The sequence below is a fragment of the Tupaia chinensis genome, unplaced genomic scaffold (assembly GCF_000334495.1).
Source record: "Tupaia chinensis unplaced genomic scaffold, TupChi_1.0 Scaffold000388_1, whole genome shotgun sequence".
Classification (NCBI taxonomy): Eukaryota; Metazoa; Chordata; class Mammalia; order Scandentia; family Tupaiidae; genus Tupaia; species Tupaia belangeri.
The window spans coordinates 1,466,255-1,483,903 of record NW_006159890.1 but is presented as its reverse complement, the minus strand read 5'-3'; positions in this window follow the sequence as shown (position 1 = coordinate 1,483,903).

The following is a 17,649-nucleotide window of genomic DNA, read 5'->3' as shown; positions in this document are numbered from 1 at the left end:
ACCTGAATTTATAATCCACAGAATTGTAAGATAATAAATGCCATTTTTTAAAACCACTAAGTGTGAAATAATTTGTAGCACAACAAATACATAATGCTAAAAAATAACAAAGACAAGCTCCATAAGGTCATTTGTATTTTTTATTAAAACAAAAGTCAATATTTTCATACCACTAATAGCAAGTCCAGAGAATAGCTATTAATTTGGGGATGGGAAAGGAAGTGTCAAGGTCACAGAGTTTATACAGCATCTTCAGTATTGGATGGTGCTCAGAACATACAAAGGAAATACACACACAGGCACCCACGCAGACATGTACACATACCTTGCACACTTTCTCAAAAAGCTGAAATAAAATTGCTTTGAGAATCACTGATGAACCTCACAGTTAAAACAAAAGCTGGTAGGATATTTACTTCAGATTTTTTCCCTATTATTTAGTAATCTGTGGCATATTACAAGAATATGCAGCAATGTTAAAATACTATATTAGATTGGCTCATATTTATGACAATTTATCACCCTTTATTTTCTAGCATTATCTTGCCTAGTTTTCTTTTGAGAATAGAAGTCATGTTTTCCTAGCTCACTACTGCATTTCCAGTGTCCAGCTCCATCTTGGGAAACAGTAGGCACTCAATAATTGTTTTTTGTTTGTTTACTATGGGAAATGTGCCTCACTGCAGAAAGACAGAGAAAATGAGAATTCACCAGGGGTGCTGACCATACCACAATCCCTTCTTCTCTATTCTCCTTTGGGATTTTGGGCACTCATGCTCACGTGCCCAGAGTGACTTTCAAGCCACTGGGTCTGGGACTTGAACCATGATCAGCCATGTGTGAGTCCAGACTCCAATCTCCATGCCACCTTATGGTCCCCTTAGTAAAAGTTTTTAAGTGAATAGATTTTTTAACAGTTATCCTTTAAGACAAATTAATTACCAATATTAAATATCTAACTATTGTCAATATGTAAAATAACATTTTATTTTTCACTTGCTATATAATTTTTTTCTCATAATGGACTCAGATTTGAATAACCTAAGTATGACCATTTTTTTACATTCACTATTTTTTATTAGAAGCTATGTCTCCTACAGATTTTGAGACTCTGTGTGTCTTATCTACTTTTATGCCTGGTACATGACAGGCATGGAATTAATTCTGATGGATGGCTTTTTGAGCCCACTTTTCCTCTCTTTATTTAAATATCCTAGTGAAACTGTCAAAGAAATATATACTTAAATTACGAAGGAAAGGGAGAAAAAAGAAGGACAAGGTTGTATTAATGGTCAAGCAAGTTCAAAGGATTTTAGAAGACAAATGTGAAGGGAAAATGGTAACTTTCTGTAGAGGAGCATGACAGATACCACATGGTTTAACCTATAGCATGTACCCCTGATATGGTGCATTGAAAAAAATACATCATATTTATGGTTAATATGCATAGTGTCAGTCTAATCATAAGAACATATCATATAAACACTAGTTGGGGTCATTCTATGAAATAACTGGCCTTGATAATTCAAGAGTGTGAAGGTTATAAAAGAACAACAACATCAAAAACACATGGCATGTTAAAGGATATTAAAGATTGGACTGCAAAATACAATGTAAGATTTGGTTTGTATCATAGACCAAAAAAGGAAACCAGAATAATTCAAATAAGGTAGATTAAGATTCATTAATAATCTTGTATCAATGTTTATGTTTTATTTTTCAAAATTGTACTATTTTCTTGTAAGATATTAATATTTGGGAAGGCAAGCTAGAGGTATGTGGGAATTCACTGTATTATTTTTTGCAAGTATTTACTGAGTCATTAAAAAGTTGTAAATATTTAATGCATATATTGTGATGGAATTGGGATTAAGTGTACATCCTTGAATCTATTACCATCAATAAGGTCATAAACATATCCATCACCTCCCAAATTTTCCTCCTTATTATTGTTATTGTTGTTATTATTTTTAATGTGTATGGAAAGAGTACTAAACATAAGATTTACCTTCTTAGAAAATTTTAGGTATGGGATAGAGTATTTATCCATATCATCACTACACTGCATAGCAGATTTCTAGAACCAAAATTTGGCTATATGTAGTCAAGCTTCTGTTAACCACTAGGTCATGGGGATATCCCCAGTGTGATTTTCCAGTGGATGAATGCAAATTAATGATCAAATCAAGATAATTACCATAACCATCAACTCAAAATATTTATCATTTGGAAGTATAATTATAACTATCTTGAAATATACACTAAGTTATGTGTTGTGGTTTGGATAGTAGTTTGTCTCCTGAATGTTCATGATTTGGAATCTGGTCTTAGTGAGCTATGACTGGATGTTTGCCAAAAGTTCACAGGTTCAGTGTTATTTGTATAGATGTTAAATATAACTTTCCTCACTTCATGGTGTTTCAGGGTGGGACATTTGATGTGATAAAGCCATTAGTGTGGAGCCCTGGCGACTAAGTTCTGGTGTCTTTAAAGAGATGAAATGCAGGAGGCAGAAGTTACATAGTTACAGATCTGAACAAGAAGAAACTTAAGGGAATCAGTTCTGCCCAAGATTCAACATTCTGAGGGTTAGGGTAAGGATTAGAGTTCGATTATAGTTATGGTTATGGTTAGGATTAGGGTTCAGTTAGGGTTAGGTATAGGGTTAGGGGTTAAGGTTTAGGGTGAGGGTTAGGGCTAGTTAGGGTTAGGGTGGGTTAGAGTTAGGGTAAGGGTTTGGTTAGGGTTAGGGTTAGGATTTAGGGTTAGAGTTAGTTTAAGGTTAGGGTTGGATTTGATTATGGTTAGGGTTACAGTTTAGGATTAGGGTTAGGGTTAGGTTAGTGTTAGGGTTATGCTAGGGTTAGGGTTAGGGTTTAGGGTTATGGTTAGGGTTAGATAAGGGTTAAGGTTAGGTTTGGTTAGGGTTAGGGTTTAGGATTAGGGTTAGAGTAAGGGTTAGGTAAGGGTTAGGGTTAGAGTTTGAGTTACGGTTATGGTTATGGTTAGTTAGGGTCAGTGTTAGGGTTAGGGTTAGTTAGGTTTACAGTTAGGGTTAGATTAGGGTTATGGTGAGGTTAGGGTTAGGATTAGGGTGGGTTAGAGTTAGGGTTAGGTAAAGGTTAGGGTTAGGATTAGGGTTATATTAGGATTAAGGTTAGGATTAGGATTGGGTTAGGGTTAGTGTTAGGGTTAGGTTAGGGTTAGGGTTAGGGTTAGCTTAAGGTTAGGGTTAGGTTTAGTTTAGGGTTAGGTGTAAGATTATGGGTTAAGGTTAGGTTAGAGTTAGGGTTAAAGTTTGTGTTAATGTTAGGGTTAGGTTTAGGAATTAGGGTTAGGATTTGGGTTAGGATTTGGTTAGGGTTTGTGCTAAATTTAGGGTTTAGGGTTAGTTTGTGGGTTAGGGTTATGGGGTTAGTGTTAGGGTTAGGCTTTGTGTTAGGTTTAATTTAAGGGTTAGTGTTAGTTATTGGGTTTGTGTAAGGGTTAGGGTTAAGGTTAGGTTTAGGTTTAGAGTTTAGGATTTGGATTAGGGTTATGTTAGATTTAGGGTAAGGTTTTGTGTTAGGGTTAGTTTAAAGTTAGGCTTAGGTTGAGAGTTTAGGATTTTGATTAGGGTTATGTTAGGTTTAGTGTAAGGGTTTGTGTTAGGGTTAGGTTTGGGTTAGGGTTAAGTTAGGTTTAGGGTTAAGGTTAGGTTTAAAATTTGTGTTAGGGTTAGGGTTAGACTTTAAGGATAGTGCTAGGGTTAGGGTTAGGGTTTGAATTTAGGGATAGTGTTAAGGTTAGGGTTAGAGTTTAAGGTTAGGGTTAGAATCAGGGTCAGGTTTAGGTTATGGTTAGTAATTAGGATTAGGGTTATGGTTGGGGTAGGGGTAGATTTATGCGTAGATTTGGGTTTTGGTTAGGCTTAGGGCTAAGGTTAGATTATGGTTATTGTTATAGTTTGGTTTAAGGTTAGGTTATGGTTAGGTTTAGGGGTTAGGATCAGTTTTAGGGGTTAGGGTTAGGGTTGTCATTATTATTAGGTTATGGTTAGGTTTAGGGTTAGGATTATGGTGTGCTTAGATTTGGGTGTTAGGGTTAGGGTTAGACCTTATGTTTAATAGTTAGGTTAGGGTTAGTGTTGGAGTTTGGGATAGGTTTAGAGTCAGTGTTAGGTTAGCATCAGGGTTAGGTTTAGTGTTTAGTGATAGGGTTAGGTTAGGGTTAGCATTAGGATTAAAGTTTGTGTTTGGGTTAGGGTTAGGGTTAGAGGTAGGTTAAGGGTTTAGGGTTAGGGTTTTTGTTTGTGTTTGGGATAGGGTTTGCGTTAGTGTTACGTTAGGGTTGGGTTTAGGTTTTCAGGGTAGGATTAAGTTAGGTTTATGGTTAGGGTTGAAGTTTGTGTTAGGGATAGGATAGGATTAGGGTTAGGATAAGGGGTAGGGTTTGTGTTAGGGTTAGGGTTAGGGTTAGGGTTAGGGTTAGAGTTTTAGTTAGGATTAGGGCTAGGTTAGGGTTAGTGTTAGGTTTAGGGTTTAGCCTAAGGGTAAGGGTTAGGGTTATTTTAGGGTAGAGTTAGGGTTTGTGTTAGGGTTATGGTAAGGGTTAGGGTTAGTTTTAGGGTTAAGGGTTAGTGTTAGGGTTAGGGATTGTGTGAGATCTAGGGCTAGGGATATGTTAGGTTAGCATTAGATTTAGAGTTTAGGGTTAGTGTTACAGTTACAGTTAGGGTTTGGTGTAGGAATAGGATTAGGTTAGCATTAGGGTTTGGGTTAGGGTTTGGGTTAGGGTTACGGTTAGGGTTAGTGTTTGGTTTAGGTTTTAGGGTTTTTGTTTGTGTTTGGGATAGGGTTTGCGTTAGTGTTACGTTAGGGTTGGGTTTAGGTTTTCAGGGTAGGATTAAGTTAGGTTTATGGTTAGGGTTGAAGTTTGTGTTAGGGATAGGATAGGATTAGGGTTAGGATAAGGGGTAGGGTTTGTGTTAGGGTTAGGGTTAGGGTTAGGGTTAGGGTTAGAGTTTTAGTTAGGATTAGGGCTAGGTTAGGGTTAGTGTTAGGTTTAGGGTTTAGCCTAAGGGTAAGGGTTAGGGTTATTTTAGGGTAGAGTTAGGGTTTGTGTTAGGGTTATGGTAAGGGTTAGGGTTAGTTTTAGGGTTAAGGGTTAGTGTTAGGGTTAGGGATTGTGTGAGATCTAGGGCTAGGGATATGTTAGGTTAGCATTAGATTTAGAGTTTAGGGTTAGTGTTACAGTTACAGTTAGGGTTTGGTGTAGGAATAGGATTAGGTTAGCATTAGGGTTTGGGTTAGGGTTTGGGTTAGGGTTAGGGTTAGAGGTAGGTTAAGGGTTTAGGGTTAGGGTTTTTGTTTGTGTTTGGGATAGGGTTTGCGTTAGTGTTACGTTAGGGTTGGGTTTAGGTTTTCAGGGTAGGATTAAGTTAGGTTTATGGTTAGGGTTGAAGTTTGTGTTAGGGATAGGATAGGATTAGGGTTAGGATAAGGGGTAGGGTTTGTGTTAGGGTTAGGGTTAGGGTTAGGGTTAGGGTTAGAGTTTTAGTTAGGATTAGGGCTAGGTTAGGGTTAGTGTTAGGTTTAGGGTTTAGCCTAAGGGTAAGGGTTAGGGTTATTTTAGGGTAGAGTTAGGGTTTGTGTTAGGGTTATGGTAAGGGTTAGGGTTAGTTTTAGGGTTAAGGGTTAGTGTTAGGGTTAGGGATTGTGTGAGATCTAGGGCTAGGGATATGTTAGGTTAGCATTAGATTTAGAGTTTAGGGTTAGTGTTACAGTTACAGTTAGGGTTTGGTGTAGGAATAGGATTAGGTTAGCATTAGGGTTTGGGTTAGGGTTTGGGTTAGGGTTAGGGTTAGAGGTAGGTTAAGGGTTTAGGGTTAGGGTTTTTGTTTGTGTTTGGGATAGGGTTTGCGTTAGTGTTACGTTAGGGTTGGGTTTAGGTTTTCAGGGTAGGATTAAGTTAGGTTTATGGTTAGGGTTGAAGTTTGTGTTAGGGATAGGATAGGATTAGGGTTAGGATAAGGGGTAGGGTTTGTGTTAGGGTTAGGGTTAGGGTTAGGGTTAGGGTTAGAGTTTTAGTTAGGATTAGGGCTAGGTTAGGGTTAGTGTTAGGTTTAGGGTTTAGCCTAAGGGTAAGGGTTAGGGTTATTTTAGGGTAGAGTTAGGGTTTGTGTTAGGGTTATGGTAAGGGTTAGGGTTAGTTTTAGGGTTAAGGGTTAGTGTTAGGGTTAGGGATTGTGTGAGATCTAGGGCTAGGGATATGTTAGGTTAGCATTAGATTTAGAGTTTAGGGTTAGTGTTACAGTTACAGTTAGGGTTTGGTGTAGGAATAGGATTAGGTTAGCATTAGGGTTTGGGTTAGGGTTTGGGTTAGGGTTAGGGTTAGAGGTAGGTTAAGGGTTTAGGGTTAGGGTTTTTGTTTGTGTTTGGGATAGGGTTTGCGTTAGTGTTACGTTAGGGTTGGGTTTAGGTTTTCAGGGTAGGATTAAGTTAGGTTTATGGTTAGGGTTGAAGTTTGTGTTAGGGATAGGATAGGATTAGGGTTAGGATAAGGGGTAGGGTTTGTGTTAGGGTTAGGGTTAGGGTTAGGGTTAGGGTTAGAGTTTTAGTTAGGATTAGGGCTAGGTTAGGGTTAGTGTTAGGTTTAGGGTTTAGCCTAAGGGTAAGGGTTAGGGTTATTTTAGGGTAGAGTTAGGGTTTGTGTTAGGGTTATGGTAAGGGTTAGGGTTAGTTTTAGGGTTAAGGGTTAGTGTTAGGGTTAGGGATTGTGTGAGATCTAGGGCTAGGGATATGTTAGGTTAGCATTAGATTTAGAGTTTAGGGTTAGTGTTACAGTTACAGTTAGGGTTTGGTGTAGGAATAGGATTAGGTTAGCATTAGGGTTTGGGTTAGGGTTTGGGTTAGGGTTAGGGTTAGAGGTAGGTTAAGGGTTTAGGGTTAGGGTTTTTGTTTGTGTTTGGGATAGGGTTTGCGTTAGTGTTACGTTAGGGTTGGGTTTAGGTTTTCAGGGTAGGATTAAGTTAGGTTTATGGTTAGGGTTGAAGTTTGTGTTAGGGATAGGATAGGATTAGGGTTAGGATAAGGGGTAGGGTTTGTGTTAGGGTTAGGGTTAGGGTTAGGGTTAGGGTTAGAGTTTTAGTTAGGATTAGGGCTAGGTTAGGGTTAGTGTTAGGTTTAGGGTTTAGCCTAAGGGTAAGGGTTAGGGTTATTTTAGGGTAGAGTTAGGGTTTGTGTTAGGGTTATGGTAAGGGTTAGGGTTAGTTTTAGGGTTAAGGGTTAGTGTTAGGGTTAGGGATTGTGTGAGATCTAGGGCTAGGGATATGTTAGGTTAGCATTAGATTTAGAGTTTAGGGTTAGTGTTACAGTTACAGTTAGGGTTTGGTGTAGGAATAGGATTAGGTTAGCATTAGGGTTTGGGTTAGGGTTTGGGTTAGGGTTAGGGTTAGAGGTAGGTTAAGGGTTTAGGGTTAGGGTTTTTGTTTGTGTTTGGGATAGGGTTTGCGTTAGTGTTACGTTAGGGTTGGGTTTAGGTTTTCAGGGTAGGATTAAGTTAGGTTTATGGTTAGGGTTGAAGTTTGTGTTAGGGATAGGATAGGATTAGGGTTAGGATAAGGGGTAGGGTTTGTGTTAGGGTTAGGGTTAGGGTTAGGGTTAGGGTTAGAGTTTTAGTTAGGATTAGGGCTAGGTTAGGGTTAGTGTTAGGTTTAGGGTTTAGCCTAAGGGTAAGGGTTAGGGTTATTTTAGGGTAGAGTTAGGGTTTGTGTTAGGGTTATGGTAAGGGTTAGGGTTAGTTTTAGGGTTAAGGGTTAGTGTTAGGGTTAGGGATTGTGTGAGATCTAGGGCTAGGGATATGTTAGGTTAGCATTAGATTTAGAGTTTAGGGTTAGTGTTACAGTTACAGTTAGGGTTTGGTGTAGGAATAGGATTAGGTTAGCATTAGGGTTTGGGTTAGGGTTTGGGTTAGGGTTAGGGTTAGAGGTAGGTTAAGGGTTTAGGGTTAGGGTTTTTGTTTGTGTTTGGGATAGGGTTTGCGTTAGTGTTACGTTAGGGTTGGGTTTAGGTTTTCAGGGTAGGATTAAGTTAGGTTTATGGTTAGGGTTGAAGTTTGTGTTAGGGATAGGATAGGATTAGGGTTAGGATAAGGGGTAGGGTTTGTGTTAGGGTTAGGGTTAGGGTTAGGGTTAGGGTTAGAGTTTTAGTTAGGATTAGGGCTAGGTTAGGGTTAGTGTTAGGTTTAGGGTTTAGCCTAAGGGTAAGGGTTAGGGTTATTTTAGGGTAGAGTTAGGGTTTGTGTTAGGGTTATGGTAAGGGTTAGGGTTAGTTTTAGGGTTAAGGGTTAGTGTTAGGGTTAGGGATTGTGTGAGATCTAGGGCTAGGGATATGTTAGGTTAGCATTAGATTTAGAGTTTAGGGTTAGTGTTACAGTTACAGTTAGGGTTTGGTGTAGGAATAGGATTAGGTTAGCATTAGGGTTTGGGTTAGGGTTTGGGTTAGGGTTAGGGTTAGAGGTAGGTTAAGGGTTTAGGGTTAGGGTTTTTGTTTGTGTTTGGGATAGGGTTTGCGTTAGTGTTACGTTAGGGTTGGGTTTAGGTTTTCAGGGTAGGATTAAGTTAGGTTTATGGTTAGGGTTGAAGTTTGTGTTAGGGATAGGATAGGATTAGGGTTAGGATAAGGGGTAGGGTTTGTGTTAGGGTTAGGGTTAGGGTTAGGGTTAGGGTTAGAGTTTTAGTTAGGATTAGGGCTAGGTTAGGGTTAGTGTTAGGTTTAGGGTTTAGCCTAAGGGTAAGGGTTAGGGTTATTTTAGGGTAGAGTTAGGGTTTGTGTTAGGGTTATGGTAAGGGTTAGGGTTAGTTTTAGGGTTAAGGGTTAGTGTTAGGGTTAGGGATTGTGTGAGATCTAGGGCTAGGGATATGTTAGGTTAGCATTAGATTTAGAGTTTAGGGTTAGTGTTACAGTTACAGTTAGGGTTTGGTGTAGGAATAGGATTAGGTTAGCATTAGGGTTTGGGTTAGGGTTTGGGTTAGGGTTAGGGTTAGAGGTAGGTTAAGGGTTTAGGGTTAGGGTTTTTGTTTGTGTTTGGGATAGGGTTTGCGTTAGTGTTACGTTAGGGTTGGGTTTAGGTTTTCAGGGTAGGATTAAGTTAGGTTTATGGTTAGGGTTGAAGTTTGTGTTAGGGATAGGATAGGATTAGGGTTAGGATAAGGGGTAGGGTTTGTGTTAGGGTTAGGGTTAGGGTTAGGGTTAGGGTTAGAGTTTTAGTTAGGATTAGGGCTAGGTTAGGGTTAGTGTTAGGTTTAGGGTTTAGCCTAAGGGTAAGGGTTAGGGTTATTTTAGGGTAGAGTTAGGGTTTGTGTTAGGGTTATGGTAAGGGTTAGGGTTAGTTTTAGGGTTAAGGGTTAGTGTTAGGGTTAGGGATTGTGTGAGATCTAGGGCTAGGGATATGTTAGGTTAGCATTAGATTTAGAGTTTAGGGTTAGTGTTACAGTTACAGTTAGGGTTTGGTGTAGGAATAGGATTAGGTTAGCATTAGGGTTTGGGTTAGGGTTTGGGTTAGGGTTAGGGTTAGAGGTAGGTTAAGGGTTTAGGGTTAGGGTTTTTGTTTGTGTTTGGGATAGGGTTTGCGTTAGTGTTACGTTAGGGTTGGGTTTAGGTTTTCAGGGTAGGATTAAGTTAGGTTTATGGTTAGGGTTGAAGTTTGTGTTAGGGATAGGATAGGATTAGGGTTAGGATAAGGGGTAGGGTTTGTGTTAGGGTTAGGGTTAGGGTTAGGGTTAGGGTTAGAGTTTTAGTTAGGATTAGGGCTAGGTTAGGGTTAGTGTTAGGTTTAGGGTTTAGCCTAAGGGTAAGGGTTAGGGTTATTTTAGGGTAGAGTTAGGGTTTGTGTTAGGGTGTTAGGTTTAGGGTCAGGGTCAGGGTTAGGGTTAGGGTTTAGGGTTAGGGTTTTTGTTTGTGTTTGGGATAGGGTTTGCGTTAGTGTTACGTTAGGGTTGGGTTTAGGTTTTCAGGGTAGGATTAAGTTAGGTTTATGGTTAGGGTTGAAGTTTGTGTTAGGGATAGGATAGGATTAGGGTTAGGATAAGGGGTAGGGTTTGTGTTAGGGTTAGGGTTAGGGTTAGGGTTAGGGTTAGAGTTTTAGTTAGGATTAGGGCTAGGTTAGGGTTAGTGTTAGGTTTAGGGTTTAGCCTAAGGGTAAGGGTTAGGGTTATTTTAGGGTAGAGTTAGGGTTTGTGTTAGGGTTATGGTAAGGGTTAGGGTTAGTTTTAGGGTTAAGGGTTAGTGTTAGGGTTAGGGATTGTGTGAGATCTAGGGCTAGGGATATGTTAGGTTAGCCTTAGATTTAGAGTTTAGGGTTAGTGTTACAGTTACAGTTAGGGTTTGGTGTAGGAATAGGATTAGGTTAGCATTAGGGTTTGGGTTAGGGTTTGGGTTAGGGTTACGGTTAGGGTTAGTGTTTGGTTTAGGTTTAGGGTTAGGTTAAGGTTATGGTTAGGTTTAGGGTTTAGGGTTAGGGTTAGTTTTATGTTAGGGCTTGTGTTAGGGTTAGGGTAAGGGTTAGGTTATGGTTAGGATTAGAGATTAGCATTAGGGTTAGTGTGAGTTTTAGGGTTAGTATTTGGGTTAGGGTTAAGTTTAGGTTAGGGTTAGGGGTAGGTTTAGTGTTTTGGGTTAGTGTTATGGGTTAGGGTTAGGTTTAGGATTTTGTGTTAGGGTTGAGTTAGGTTTAGGGTTAGGGTTTGTGCTTTTGGGTTAGGGATACGGTCAGGGTCAGCTTTAGGTTAGGTTTTGAGATTAGAGTTAGGGTTAGGGTTAGGATCTGGGTTAGGGTTAGGTTAGAGCTAGGGGTAGGTTTAGGATGTAGGGTTAGTGATAGTGTTAGGGTTAGGGTTAAAATTATTTTAAGTAGAATACAAATTAATATATGTTACGTATATCTCATTTAATATATGATAACTTACATTAATGCTGTATATTTGTTACAATTAATGAACCAGTACTGATACATTATTTTTTTTATTTTTTTCTGAGAGATTTTTGCTATAGTGCCCATTCACTTGCCAGAAAGAAAGAGAGAGACAGAAAGCAAGAAATCACTCCTCAGTTGGAATGGCCATGCTGCAATCCCTTCTTCTCCATTCTCCTCTTGGGATCTTGGGCACACATGCACACACCTGGTGTTAGTTTAAGCCACCAAGTCTGGTACTGGGAGTCCCATGACATAGCCATTACACCAACTGCTTGTCCCAATTGATACATTATTAAGTGAAATCAATTCTTTACTCAGATTGCCTTACATTTTCTCTAAAGTCGTTTTTCTATTCTACAGTCCCTTCCAGGAATGCACATCACTTCTAGTTGTCATGTCTACTTAGGTTCCCCTTGGCTGTGACAGATTGTCAGATTTGCCTTTTTTTTTTTGATGACCTTGACAGTTTTGAGGATTAATGGTCAAGTATTTTGTAGACTCCCTTAATTAGGTTTTGTCTGATATTTTTTCATGATTAGCATGGGATAATGTGTTTCTAGGAGGAAAATCATTGAAGTAAAGTGCCATTTTAATCCACCTCAGATCAAGGATACATACTATAAGCATGACACATTACAGTTGATCTTAAACTTATCATTTAGCTAGGATAGTGTTTGTCAGATTTCCCTACTGTAAAGATAAGATACATTTAAAAAATCTTTATTATATTCTTTGGAAGGAGGTTACTGTGCACAACCTGCACTTAAGGAGTAGAGAGTTAAAATTAAACTCCCTAAGGCAGAGTATTTACACATTCACTTGGAATTCTTCTACATGAAAAATGTACTCTTTTTTCTCATTTACTTATTTATTGAATAATTAATTTATATAAGCATAACCTTATGGATATTACTTTCACTTATTACTATAGATTGTAATCCAGTTTTGGTTTATTTTCCTATTCAAATAGCTCCAGCTTTTGACATTAGAAGCTTTTGTGTTTTTTTTTTTCCCTGTGTCTCTTTAACATATCTGTAAACATTTATTGTTGCTGTTATTTAGATTTGTGTTTTTTTAAAAAGAGCATTACCTTATATATAATTATATATGTCACTCTCTGTAATCACGAGGCAATAAAAGTTTAAAAATGCTTCCAAATTAATAATTTTGGTTTTGATATGTGTGCTGCCAAGTTTGCCATATGGTAATAATAGGAATAATAGGGACCAGGTGCCCACACAGATAATAAGTTATAAAACTGGTATTTAAACTAATCTATTCAATACTATATTCTTTCTACTATAGTAATTAAAAAGATTGCCTAGTGTTTTATCTATATAGATAGCCAGTTATATTTAAATATAATTTGTTTACTAAATGGAATTCTGGCAGTATTATAAGATTTTACTGGTTTGTTTCTGGTTTCTTTAAGCTCTTAAAAATTGAGGATCCTGAAGAGGATTTGTTTATATGGGTTACTTTTATTGATAGTTAGAACATTAGAAATTAAAATTGAGGAAATTAAAAATATCTATGAATTCTTGCCCAAGAGAGCTGAGATCTGGTCATTTCAGAGACAAGAGCAATGAAGATGTTCTGCTGAGACTCTACCCTGGTAAAGTCCCTGTCACATTATCTCTGTCTCTGTCTCCTTCTGCCTTTATGTCTCCATCTTTTCATTTTTAAAAAATTTTTCTTTTTCTAAAATTTTTTAAGGTAAAGTTTTTTCTTGGCTCTGAAATCCTCCTTTATCTTGGTAATAATCTCCTCCCCTCTCCCCCTTCCATCTAGGCATAAAAGAACAGGCCAAAAGAAGACTGAGTCCGCAATGAGAGCTGAGATCTAGTTATTGTGTGCCACGTGGTTTTCATTTTTTGCTTTTCATAATTAAAAAATAAATAATTGTTTTGTTTGCTTTATCCATTTTTCTCTTTTTTTTCTTTCTCTGTTTTCTTATCCTTTTTCTTTTACCTCATCACTTCGCTGCTCTGCTTTCACCTACTATCTAGACAAGTCTAAATGAAAAGTTGCCAAATCTGAATACTATTTGGATCCTCATATTTCTCAACTCCCACTGAATTTGCATCACAAAATGGGACACCAAAAAGTTAGCCAACCATATCCTCCTGTGCACCTCTGATTGCTCAAATTGATCTTCTAGAAATTAGGAAGAAACAGATAATCTATTAGATGACTAGAAATCACTGCAGGGTCACAAAAAATTTGCGAAACCAAGAAAATTCCTCACCCCCTAGAGAAAAGAATAAGGGTCACAAAATTATGCGAAACTGGGACCAGCTGTTAGCATAATGGCTATGTCGCTGGACTCCCACGTAGTCGACCACGGTTTGAGTCCTGGACCCAGTGGCTTAAACTCACGCTGGGTGTGTGTGTGTGTGTGTGCCCAAGATCCCAAGAGGAGAATGGAGGAGAAGGGATTGCGGCATGTCCATTCCCTGGGGGATGATTTCTCGCTTTCTGTCTCTCTGCCTCTGTCTGTCTGGCAAGCGCATGCGCCCTATAGCAAAAACCTCTCCAAAAAAAAAATGTATATATATGTGAAATCAAGAAAATTCCTCATCCCCTAGGGAAAAGAATAACTCCTCTTCATCCACAGACAGTACAATGAAAATCATGGAAATGTCTGATAAAGAATTTAGAGTATTCATAATGACAAAACTAAAAGAAATGGTAGAGAAGAGGGACAATGAACACCAGAAGGAAAAAGCTGATGAGTCCCAGGAGGTGAGGAAATTCTTGCGAGAGCTGAAAGAGGAAATACACAACATAAGAAAGAGTCAAATGGAACTGTTGGAGAGGAAGACTATAATACAGGAAGCCAATAACTCTGTTGAAAGTATTAAAAGCAGACTAGATCATACAGAAAATCGAATCTCAGATGTAGAAGATAGGATGGATGGACTAGTAAAATCCACCACAAAGACTGAGAAAATAGCTTAAAAATTAGAATAATATACAAGAAATATTAGATACCATTAAATGTCCAAACATCCGGATAATTGGTATCCCAGAAGGTGAAGAGACTAATAAAGGCATTGACAATCTATTCCATGAAATCCTGGAAGAAAACTTCCCAAAGCTAGAGAGGCATTCAAAGATCCAGATCCAAGAAATACAAAGGACCCCAAATAGGATCAACCCAAGAAAATCTTCCCCAAGACACATTATACCCAGAATGACCAAAACCACAAAGACAAGATACTCAGACTAGCAAGAGTGAAACGTCATGTTACCTATTAAAGATATCCCATTAGGATAACAGCAGACCTCTCATCGGAAACAATGCAAGCAAGGAAAGAATGAGAAAATATATTCAAAGCGTTGAGTGAAAAACAATTTCAACCAAGAATAGTATATCCGTCAAAATTATCCTTCATAAGGGAAGAGAAGATAATATTCTCAGATAAAGAAAACCTGAAAGAATTTACCAACACCACATGAGCTCTCCAAGAAGTTCTGAAGGGAGTGCTATCCCAGGAAAACTATAAAGTTAGACACACAGAAATAAGAGTTCTAAAACAGCTAAGAAAATGTCCAGCTTAATAGTAGGGACAAGCACAGAGTTGAATGTTATCTTCTGAATTTAAATGGAAAGATCAGATCACAGCAGAAGATAAAGTGCTTGAACTTGAACTGGTGAAATAGAATTCTATGGCTTTTGGATAAAACATTACTGACCTTCTATACTTTATTTTCCAGTGTTAAGGAGTTCTGTCTTTTCTCAAGTTGTGGACAGGTCTATGTACCTACTATTCATACAGAATCCTAACCTGTTTCTGGCTTTAAGTATTAATCAAATTTCTCTTAACATTTTTTTTATTTTGATTTATTAAAGCTAAAACTGCTTTTCTTGAAATTAAAAAGTGTATTAAAAATACCTATTTGGTAACCACAGTAAGCTATATAGCCTCAGCTATGTGCTATTTTTATAGTATATTCATTCTATCAACAGCTTCATGCCTAAAGTCAACTTTTGTTCTCAGATACGTATATATATCAGCTGAACTTACTATTGAAAGTATTTAGATTAATTAGGATATTTTGTGAATCAATACAATGTGGGAAAGAATAAAAAAATGGAAAGCAACTGCAGAAACCAGAGACAGGGTGGGAAGAAGATGGGAAATGGCAGTGGGTAAGAAATAGAGGGGAATATGTGTGTGTGTGTGTGTGTGTGTGTGTGTGTGTGCACATGTGTGTATAAACATAAATATGTAAAACAAGAAATATATATATATATATATATGAAACAAGAAATGGAAAATTATTTGTTAACAATAACATGTATGTTTAAGCCACTTTACAGTGTATGCTGGCTAAAAAATCACTTTTTATATGCTGTGGTGATGTCCAGTGAAAGTATGTAAAATAAATTTTTAAAAATCTATGAATTCTTTTGAAGTAATATATTCATTAAATGTTAATATAAGTATTTTTATATAAATAACTATTTGTTATTATAAATAAAAATATTAGTGAGAAGAGGGACACTATAATATTTTTATTAATCATCTTAATGTCTGGCTTAATCAAAACAGTTCTGGGGTGAGCAGGTGGCATGGAGGTTGAGGTGCTGCACTCCCACATGGATCATGTCATGGACCTAGCTACTTGAAACTCATACCTGGTGCATGTGAGTGCTTGTCTAAAATCCAAGGAAGACAATGGTAGAGAAGGATTGCTGTGAATCCATTCACCCTAGAGGTTTATTTTTCACTTTCCCACTTTCCCTCTGTCTTATTCTGTGTCTCCAGCAAGTGCACATAACCTATAACAAAAATCGTTCTCTTCCTAAAAAAAAAACAAAAACAGTTCCATCCTCCCCTCCCATCAAAAAAGCATGACCTTATTTGATGGCACAATAAAATGTTTCAGACTTGCCTTTAGTATTTCCTGTCCTAGTCTTAGAATTGAGACACATTCTACGAAGAAAATTGTGTTATACATCATATATATATTTTTTTTTACTCCTTCTTTCTGTCTCTCCTGTTCTTTTTTCTCTCTCTAGAATGCTATTAATAATCTTTTCCCTGAGGTCAGCAAATGGTGTAGCTGTTATGTCGCTGGACTCTCACATGGTTAACCGTGGTTCAGGTCCCAGACCTGGTGGCTTGAAATTGCAAGGTATGTGTACATACTTGGTCAAGATCCTGAGAGAAGAATGGAGGAGAAGGAATTGCAGGGTGGTCATCCCCTTAAGGGGGACGATTTCTCACTCTCTCAATATCTTTGTCTCTCTCTGGTAAACACACATGGCCTAAGAGAAAAACCTCTAAAAAATAGTAATAATCTTTTTCTGACATTTTTTTCTTAATAAAATTTAAAATATTTCTCAAAATATTAATATGTGTATTTGAACTGAAAAATACCATTAGCTAGTCTACAAATCCTACTCACATTTCACAAATTGACTCTGTAATATCTTTTACAGCAACATATGTGATAGATCTAAGTCAAAGACCTAACTGAGAATCACTCATTACACTGATGTCATGGCTTATATTAATAAACTTAAATCTGTAGCTGCCTCACAGTCTGTTTTTATCATTGAGGACATTGTCATTTTTAAAGTATAAAAATATTTATTTTGTGGCATATTTTCTATTTTGGGTTATTTGAATGTTTGCATGTAATGAGATTCTGGTTAATATTTATAGCAAGAATTTCACAGTAGTGAGATATTATACAGAACTACATGATATATATATTTTCTCTTCACTAGTGATGTTAACTGTAATCACTTGGTTAAGGTAAATGTTTACTACATTTCTCAACTGTAAATTTGCTATTTTTCTCTTTACATATGCCTTATAGGAAAATAATTTAAGACTATGTAATTATCTTATTGTAACCCAAATGTGCTTATGATAGTTTTAGCATCCACTACATTTTTTCTATGTTAACCTATCATTATTACTGTGTTGAACCAAATTGTGATTTTCTAATTTTATTGTACCTTTAATATTTTGCATTTTATTATACTGAAGTTTTTCTCTTCTATGTCTTTATTTACTTGATTATATCAGCATAAACACATGTATTGATATTTTACTACATGTTCAAAATTTATTACTGTAATTACTGATTTAAGTGATCAATTTAATGAGATTTGGCAAGTGAGATTCTCTCCAAGATACCATGTATACATTTTAATATTTGCACTTGATTTTTATAAAAGTAACAGTACCTCAAATTGTGATTTCCAAGAAGTTACACATATAAAAACATCATTATGAATCTAATTTCTTCCTCCTCTCAGTAAATTATTAAATATTTGATTTGCATTGAAAAAATAAAGAATGAAATATTATGTGATTATTACAAATGTTCATTTTAATGTCCTGTTGAATATGATCTGATAGTATTTTGCTAAAAGTTTTACATCTAATTTTATTAGCGATATTGACTAGCAATCTTTTACTTTTTTCTTTTTTTTGGAGAGATTTTCACTGTAGGGCACGTGCGCTCACCAGACAGACAGAGAGAGACATAGAGACAGAAAGCGAGAAATCACCCCCCAGGGGGGATGGTCACGCCACAATCCCTTCTCCTCCATTCTCCTCTTGGGATCTTGGGCACGCACGCACACGCGCCCAGCGTGAGTTTTAAGCCACTGGGTCCGGGACACGAACCGCGGTCGACTACGTGGGAGTCCAGCGACATAGCCATTACACT